The sequence below is a fragment of the Panthera onca genome (assembly GCF_046562875.1).
Source record: "Panthera onca isolate mPanOnc1 chromosome E1 unlocalized genomic scaffold, mPanOnc1 haplotype 2 h2.Chr16_ul_14, whole genome shotgun sequence".
NCBI lineage: Eukaryota > Metazoa > Chordata > Mammalia > Carnivora > Felidae > Panthera > Panthera onca.
This window is the reverse complement of record NW_027675813.1, coordinates 113,318-123,149: the sequence shown is the minus strand read 5'-3', so window position 1 is coordinate 123,149 and position 9,832 is coordinate 113,318. Positions and strand designations below refer to the sequence as shown.

Sequence of the window (9,832 nt, the reverse complement as noted above, 5' to 3'; positions counted from 1 at the left end):
ACAGCAAATAGATGGGTCTTGCTTTTTTATCCATTCTGATACCCTATGTCTTTTAGTTGGCGCATTTAATCCATTTACATTCAGTGTTATTATAGAAAGATATGGGTTTAGAGTCATTGTGATGTCTGTATGTTTTATGCTTGTAGTGATGTCTCTGGTACTTTGTCTCACAGGATCCCCCTTAGGATCTCTTGTAGGGCTGGTTTCGTGGTGACAAATTCCTTCAGTTTTTGTTTGTTTGGGAAGACCTTTATCTCTCCTTCTATTCTAAATGACAGACTTGCTGGATAAAGGATTCTCGGCTGCATATTTTTTCTGTTTAGCACACTGTAGATATCGTGCCAAGCCTTTCTGGCCTGCCAAGTTTCAAAGGAGAGATCAGTCACGAGTCTTATAGGTCTCCCTTTATATGTGAGGGCACGTTTATCCCTTGCTGCTTTCAGAATTTTCTCTTTATCCTTGTATTTTGCCAGTTTCACTATGATATGTCGTGCAGAAGATCGATTCAAGTTACGTCTGAAGGGAGTTCTCTGTGCCTCTTGGATTTCAATGCCTTTTTCCTTCCCCAGTTCAGGGAAGTTCTCAGCTATAATTTGTTCAAGTACCCCTTCAGCACCTTTCCCTCTCTCTTCCTCCTCTGGGATACCAATTATGCGTATATTATTTTTTTTTAGTGTATCACTTAGTTCTCTAATTTTCCCCTCATACTCCTGGATTTTTTAATCTCTCTTTCTTTCAGCTTCCTCTTTCTCCATAACTTTATCTTCTAGTTCACCTATTCTCTCCTCTGCCTCTTCAAGCCGAGCCATCGTGGTTTCCATTTTGTTTTGCATTTCGTTTAAAGCGTTTTTCAACTCCTCGTGACTGTTCCTTAGTCCCTCGATCTTTGTGGCAAGAGATTCTCTGCTGTCCTGTATACTGTTTTCAAGCCCAGCGATTAATTTTATGACTATTATTCTAAATTCACTTTCTGTTATATTATTTAAATCCTTTTTGATCAGTTCATTAGCTGTTGTTATTTCCTGGAGATTCTTCTGAGGGGAATTCTTCCGTTTGGTCATTTTGGAGAGTCCCTTGCGTGGTGAGGACCTGCAGTGCACTTCCCCTGTGCTGTGGTGTATAACTGGAGTTAGTGGGCGGGGCCGCAGTCCGACCCGATGTCTGCCCCCAGCCCACCGCTGGGGCCACAGTCAGACTGGTGTGTGCCTTCTCTTCCCCTCTCCTAGGGGCGGGATTCACTGTGGGGTGGCGTGTCCCGTCTGGGCTACTTGCACACTGCCAGGCTTGTGTTGCTGGGGATCTGGCGTATTAGCTGGGGTGGGTAGGCAAGGTGCACGGGGGCTGGAGGGGCAGGCTTAGCTCGCTTCTCCTTAGGTGATCCACTTCAGGAGGAGCCCTGTGGCAGCGGGAGGGAGTCAGATCCGCTGCCGGAGGTTTGTCTCCGCAGAAGCACAGAGTTGGGTGTTTGCGTGGAGCGAGCAAGTTCCCTGGCAGGAACTGGTTCCCTTTGGGATTTTGGCTGGGGGATGGGCGGGGGAGATGGCGCTGGCGAGCGCCTTTGTTCCCCGCCAAGCTGAGCTCTGCCGTCCGGGGGCTCAGCAGCTCTCCTTCCCTTTGTCCTCCAGCCTTCCCGCTTTCCGAGCAGAGCTGTTAACTTCTGACCTCCCAGACGCTAAGTCGCGCTTGCTGTCGGAACACAGTCTGTCCGGCCCCTCCGCTTTTGCCAGCCAGACTCGGGGGCTCCGCTTGGCCGGCGAGCCGCCCCTCCGCCCCGGCTCCCTCCCGCCAGTCCGTGGAGCGCGCACCGCCTCGCCGCCCTTCCTACCCTCTTCCGTGGGCCTCTCGTCTGCGCTTGACTCCGGAGACTCCCTTCTGCTAATCCTCTGGCGGTTTTCTGGGTTCTTTAGGCAGGTGTAGGTGGAATCTAAGTGATCGGCAGGACGCGCTGTGAGCCCCGCGTCCTCCTACGCCGCCATCTTCCGGAACCTCTCTCCTTCCTTTGTTTTATACAAATAGCATTGTGCTTGTTATTGTGAGAAATAATTCAAAGAATGATAAGATACCAATCCATTCTTTCAGTCCATCCATGAAATATAAGTTATAGTTGATATAGGAGATGTATATGTGGCAAATAAAAATACAAGGCAAATGATTAATGCCAGTTGAATAGTGAAGACAGTAACAATGGTGGAGACCATACTATACCAAATAGTTGCTAAGTAAAGATTGAGCTCATGAGAGAAGACCTCGAAGAGGTTACATCGAGTGGGTTGCTGGGGAAATCTGCATAGCCACCTAATGTCTTCTGAGATGGCTATTTGTCACAAGGTTTCATTTGATTTTTAACATGGTTTGAATTCCAGGAATGTTGGACATACCACATTCAGCAGTAATTAGTATAACATTTCAGAAGTAAGTGATTTTAAAGTACTATCTCTGTTAAGAATATTAATACTTGCAGTAAAACTTCATGGTATGCAAATGACCCTGAAAATTGTAACAATGTAATATAACTAGCAATGTAATAAATAGCACATCCACTGTAACTCAGATATAAGTAAAAAAAACCTGTGAAAATGCAAGGAATTTTGAAAATTGGTTGGTATGTGATGTGGAAATCTTTGATTTAAAACAGGCTAAGGCATCTTTTGTTTACAATAGTATTTTTTTGAGAGGCGATGTTATAGGGTGCTGAAGACCATGGCTCTTGAGTTAGGCTGTCTGACTTCAAATTCTGACTCCGCTATTTGTTGGCGGTATAATCTTGGACAACTTGATCTGAGTCTTTATTTTCCTCATCTGTAAAATAAAGATAATGATAATTCCTTAAAAAAATATCTGTAAGGAATAAATGAAATAATTTATGTTAAAGTGTTCATCATAATGTCTAGTATATAGTAAGCATTAAATAACATTGGGAATTGCTGCTATGTTAGTAGTTCTGTTTCTCTGGGTTTATTTGAATAAATAAATATAACTGGATTTCTCTGCCTTTTATGTCATTTGTTTTGGATTTCTCTACTTCTTATACCACAAAAGGTAAAATTAAGGTACAGTGTGATCTCCTGCGAATTACAATCTACTAACTGCTTTTTCTAGTTTTTGTACACATATATGGCTTGGGGAATATCTATTTGGTATTATACTGTGTTACATTACAGGGATAACCAGGTAGGTAAATGTAATTAAGTCTCTTAAGCAGGCATATGATTTTTTTCTTATCTTTTTTTTTTTTTTGGCAGGAAATCCTTTTGTGCTCATTCATACTTGTTCATCAAGACCTTTGAGTCCTCAAGGGCCGAATTTATCTCTAAACTGAAAAATGGAAAGTAAAGTACCTTTATTCTGCCAGGTATTTTTTTCAAAAATAGTTCCTAAAGGCTGCTGCTGCTGCTGCTGCTGCTTCTTCTTCTTCTTCTTTAAAAATAGTTTACATTAAAAAATTAGTTTATATTTATCTCACACCCATAATCAGTAAGCAGATTCATAGAGCAATATAATTATAGGATCTTTTAATAACTAAGGTGAGTTTTGAGTTCTTTTAGTGGGCATATAATGAACTTTCATCCCAGCAATATCAAGAGGTCTGTGGTGTATGTTGAGAGTATTTTGCGGGGTAGGGGACTGGGATAATTTTTTAGGAGAATAAAGGATTTAAACCTACATAAATGGTTGTAGGTAACATAATTAATGATGTGGGAGTCTAACCAGAAGGTAATCTAAAAGATACCAAGTGTCTCTAGCCTTCTCCCCTGTGATTCAGGAGATGTTCTTATCCATTGGCCAGTATTGTGTCAAACAAAAAACAAACCCGGACTTAGTAAGGAGAGACTTTATTCGAAAGGATTATTCCAAGGGAGGAAAGGGACTATTTATTTATTTATTTATTTATTTATTTATTTATTTATTTTTTTTAAGGGACTATTTATTGAAATAGGAGAGGGAAGGCTGTGACCATAAGATCTTCAAGGAGCTCAAGGGCTAGGCAAAAATGGCTTTTCTTTCATGGAGAGGAGTCAACAAGGCTAGGAACTGGATTGGGGGAAGTGGGATGAAAGAGTGGCATGATGAGATAAACAGATCAGAGAATATTTTAGGGGCCTGGAGGAAGGAGGAAAGCTTAACCACATTTTGGCTAATAATCCTTTTGTTCTAATTAATCAGTGGGGTTAAAACAGTTTAGCAAATCATTTCGTAGAGCAAAGAAAAGGAATTTTGAAGATATTTGGCCTTGACATAGGTAAACAAGGGTGGCATCTGTGAGTTTTATCTAAAGCTTATGGGGGAAAAGGGTGATTCCTTGCAGCAAGCCATTTTTCAGAACACAAAAGGGTGAAGGGATTCCTTTAATCTTCACTGTTTTCCAGGAGCACAAGGCTCAGGAAAAATTCAACATTGTCAACTGAGAGTCTTAACCTTTTAAATATACGCTTTCAATGGATCTGGTGCTACCATATGACATGTACCTATACTGTAATCCGAAAGAAATTAAAAAAAAATTTTTTTAACGTTTATTGATTTATTTTGAGAGAGAGCACATGTGCACTAGAGAGAACATGAGTGGGAGAGGGGCAGAGAGAAGTAGAGAGAGGATCCCAAGCAGGCTCTGTGCTGTCAGCAGACAGCGTGGTGTGAGGCTGGATCTCACAAACTGTGAGATCATGACCTGAGCTGAAATCAAAAGTTAGGGGCACCTGGGCAGCTCAGTCGGTTAAGCATCCATCTTTGGTTCAGATCATGATCTCATGGTTCTTGGGTTCAAGCCCCACGACGGGCTATGTGCTGACAGCTCAGAGCCTGGAGCCTGCTTTGGATTCTGTGTCTTCCTCTCTCTCTGCCTCTCTCCCACTCATCTGTGTCTCTTTTTCTCTCAAAAATAAATAAACATTAAAAAAATTAAAAACAAAAGTCAGATGTTTAACCAACCGAGCCACTCAGGCGCCCCCCCACCCCTGCAAAAAAAAAAAAAAAATTTCAAGGCTTCTTGCTAAGTACCAAGAAGTGTGATATGTCTATTAACCTGTTCCACTTTTTTATACCTAATACTTAGTTGATTGTATCCTCATGAGCTGATTTGGAAGAGCTGATTCTTAAAAGTTAAAATAATTAACAGCATTAATATATCATACCAGTTTGTCTTCCTTAGACTGTGTAGTTTATACTTCACAGACAGTTCACCTTTAACCACAGAATTTCAGAGATTATTTTCTTCCTTTTCTGTATCATCAAAGTTTCTGTTCACTATTTGACTGCTTCTGTTCATCTGGTCTTTGATAACAGGTTTTTGTGCCTCTCTGTCTTTTTAGATCTTCCTCCTTTTATTTTCCTGGTTTCTGTTTTGAGTCATTTTTCTCAACATCTCTAGGAAACTTTTCATCATTCCTAATAAATATTAGGGCAGCAAATCAGATTGCCTTTTTGAAGCAGGTTGTTAAAGGTGTGCCTCTGTTGTAAGATGAATGTATGCAGACCCTAAAAGTCACTGAAATAGTTCCCTTAATTTACATTTTGTGTAGAAATAGAGATTCTCTAAACTCCCTTAGTGATCTGCTTTATACATGGCCTTTGTAATTTGTTCAGGGGTTAAAAACTAATATACCTTTGATCAGCTAGATGCAGTCCAGTTGTTTTAAGCAAGCAGCCATGTTTTTTTTTTTTTTTTTTTAAGTTTCTTTATTTTTGAGAGAGAGAGAGAGAGAGAAAGTGAGGATGAACAGTGGAGGGGCGGAGAGAGAGAAGGAGAGAGAGAATCCCAAGCAGGCTCTGCACTGTCAGCAAAGAGCCCGATGCAGGGCTCGAACTCATGAACTGTGAGATCATGTCCTAAGCTGAAACCAAGAGCTGGATGCTTAACCCACTGAGCTACCCAGATGACCTGCAAACAGCCGCATTTCAAAAGAGTATATTTCTCACTTCATTCCTCTTTTTCTAAACATGTTCATTGCTCGTAGGCCCTAGTTCTTTTTTGGAGGGGGAGGTGTCTGTTTAGAAGAAATATAGCTGCTTTATTTTTTTTCTCGATAGACTTTTATTTTTTAGAGCAGTTTTAGATTCACAGCAAAGTTGAGTGGGGAGTTCCCATATACTCCCTGCCTCTATACATGTGCAGCCTCCTCCGCTATCAACATCCTACACCACCGTGGTACATTTGTTACAATCAATAAACCTACACGGACATATCTTTATCACCCAAAGTCCATACTTTACATTGGGGTTGATTCAGTATTGTGCACTCTGTGAGTTTGGACAAATGTATAGTGACATGTAGCCATTATTATAGTATATAGAATAGTTTCACTGCCCTACGTATCTTCTGTGCTCTGCTTATTCATTTTCTCCCTCCTCCACTGACTACCGCTGGTCTCTGTAGTCTTCATAGTTTAACCTATTCAGAATGTCATATAGTTGGAATCATATAGTATGTAGCCTTTGCAGATGGGCTTATTTTACTTAGCAATATGTATTTAAGTTTCCTCCATGTCTTTTCATGGCTTGATAGTTCCTTTCTTTTTAGTGCCAGATAGTATTCCATTTTCTAGATGTACCACAGTTCATGTACTGAGTCTACTGCCATTCATCTGCTGAAGGGCACTGTTTTTTTCCCCAAGTTCTGGCAATTCTGAATAAAGCTGTTTTAAACGTCTGTGTGCAGGTTTTTGTGTGGGTATATGTTTTCTACTCCTTTGGTAAATACCAGTAAGGTGTAATTGCTGCAAAATATGGTATAAGTATGTTTAGTACTGTCTTTCAAAGTGGTTGTACCATTTTGCATTCCCACCAGCAATGAATAAGAGTTCCTCTTGCTCCACATCCTTGCCAGCATTTGGTTTTGTCAGTATTTTGGATTTGGCCATTTTAACAGATGTGTAGTGGTATCTTGATGTTTTAATTTGCACTTTCCTATTGACATGATGTTGAGCAAATGATCTTTTCATTTGCTTGTTTGCCATCTGCACGTCTTCTTTGTTAAGATCTTTTGCCCATTTTTAAGTTGGGTTGTGCTTTTTCTTATTGTTAAGAGTTCTTTGTATATATTTTTGAATATACAGAATAACAGTACTTTGAGTAAAGCCCATTATCAGATATGTCTTTTCTAAGTATTTACTCTCAGTCTGTGGCTTGTCTTCTCATCCTCTTGATAGTGGATGTAGAGAAGAGTTTTTATTTCTTTTTAATTATTTTTTTAAATTTTACTTTATATATTTTTAATTTGCATCCAAGTTAGTTAGCATATAGTGCAATAGTGATTTCAGGAGGAGACTCCTTAATGCCCCTTACCCATTTAACCCATCTCCCCTCCCACAACCCCTCCAGTAACCCTCTGTTTGTTCTCCATATTTAAGAGTCTCTTATGTTTCGTCCCCCTCCCTGTTTTTATATTATTTTCACTTCCCTTCCCTTATGTTCATGGAGAAGAGTTTTTAATTTAATGAAGTAAGTTTAAAGATGCCTTAAGAACTAGATTCCACAACCGTTAGCTATGTTCACGAATGCTGGGCATTTTATAGCTACATAATGCACTAAGGATAGTTGGTGACATTTAGAACATGTACCTAATGTGAACTAATGCACTGATAATTAAATCCTTTTCAACAAAATTCTGTCTGGTAGCATCACTTTAGAGAAAATATTTATCTACAATGAATTATTTGACCCAGAAGGTCATACTGAACTTACCTGTGCAAAGAGAACATGGTTGACTGTGGCTCTTGGTTACTCCCCAGGCAGAAGAAAATAGCGATTTATCAGATGAAGGCTGTAATTCTCTTGCAACCAACTTGCCATCGAGACATATTGACAACAAGAAAGACATCAAGTTTTCTCAAATGACACAGAAGACAATTTCACATGAAATTAGGGGTTTGAGGCTAGAGCACAAAAAAAGGTAAGTTAAACTCTGAACTCACTTAATGGAATTATACTGCTGCAAGCTTGAGAGAACCAAAAATGTAGCTCCTGTGTTCTCATAAGGTACTAAGTGTGGAGGATCATGCATATTTGTGGCCTTTCTTTTGGTATAGTTTTAACTCCTAGGTAGCCATTCTTTTCATTTTTTTTCTCATTTCTCTCACAGCTATGTGGAAGCCTATAAGCCACCATGGGCTTCTAGTTACAGCAGAGCAATTATCCATATGCCTGCAAGTTTGTCTTTTTTGACAAAATAATGTATTTAAGTCTACAATGTGAAGATTTAATATATGTTTACATTGTGAAATGATTACCACCTTTTACTCATTTCACATGTTTACCTTATTTACTTACTATGTTGGTGAGAACACTTAGGTTCTACTCTCTTAGCAAATTTCCATTGTGCAATATAGTGTTATCAACTATAGCCATGTTATACATTAGGCCCACAGACCTTATTTATCTTTTAACTGAAAGTTTCTACCCTTTTACCAGCCTCTCTCTTTTCTTATTTCCCCCACCTCCATCCCTGGAAACCACCCTTCTACTCTCTGTTTCTATGAATTTGGCTTTTTTAGAGTCCACATATATATAAGATCGTCCAGTATTTGCCTTTCTATGTCTGACCTGTTTTACTTCACATGATGCCCTCAAGGTCCATCCATGTTGCATGGCTGGGTAGTATTCCTGTGTGTGTGTGTGTGTGTGTGTGTGTGTGTGTGTGTGTGTGTGTGATGACACATCTTTAGCCATTTATCTGTTGATTGACATTTATATTGTTTCCATACCTTGGCTGTTGTGAATAATGCTGTGATGAATATAGGAGTGCAGATATCTCTTTGAGAGTGTTTTCATTGCCTTCAGATATATAGCCAGAAATGGAATTGCAGGATCATATTGTAGTTATATTTTTAATTTTTTGAGGAAACTCCACATTGTTTTCCATAGTGGCTGCACCAATTTACATTCCCACCAGCAGTGCACAAGTGTTTCCTTTCCTCCACATTCTTGCCAATACTCGTTTCTTGCCTCCTTGAAAACAGCTATTCTAGCAGGTATGAGATGATACGTCATTATGGTTTTGATTTGCATTTCCCTGATGATGAGCGATTGTGAGCCATTTCATATACCTGTCGGCCATTTGTATGTCTTTTTTTGGAAAAATGTCTATTCAAGTCCTTTTAAAATTGGATTATTTATGTTATTGAGTTGTATGAATTCCTTGTATATTTGAATATTGACTCATCAGATATATGGTTTGCAAATATTTTCTCCCATTCTATAGATTCCCTTTTCATTTTGCTGATGGTTTCCTTTGCTGTCCAGAAACTTTTTAGTTTGATGTAGTCCCGCTTGTTAATTTTGCTTTTGTTGCCTTTGCTTTTTGTGTCAAATCCAAAACATTATTGTCCAATGTCGAAGAGCTTACTATGTTCTACAAGTGTTACTATTTCCTTTTCAAAATTGCTTTAGCTCTTTGAGGTCTCTTGTGATTCTATACAAATTTTAGGATTATTTATTCTACTTCTGTGCAAAAAATGCCAGTGGAATTTGGACAGGAATTGCATTTAATATATAAATCACTTTGGGTAGTATAAGACATTTTAAAAATATTAATTCTTCCAGTCCACAAACACAAAACATCCTGCCATTTATTTGTGTCTTCTTCAGTGTTTTTCATTAATGTTTTATGGTTTTCAGTGTACTCATCTTTCACCTCCTTGGTTAAATCTGTTTCTAAGTATTTTGTTTTTTGATGCTATTGTAAATGGGATTGTTTTCTTAATTTATCTTTCTGATAGTTTCTTGTTAGTGTATAGAAATACAACTGATTTTTGTCTATTGATTTTGTAATCTGTTTGACTTGGGTACAAATCAGAGGTCCCCATGACCCCTACTCAGGTTTAATTAATTGCTAGAGCAT

General features: G+C 39.0%; 1 pseudogene; it reads left to right on the top strand.

The window, feature by feature from the left end:
• Nucleotides 1–3,245: 3,245 nt before the first annotated feature.
• Nucleotides 3,246–9,832, top strand: part of LOC144615156 (EF-hand calcium-binding domain-containing protein 13-like) — a 99,003-nt pseudogene continuing 92,416 nt past the window's right edge.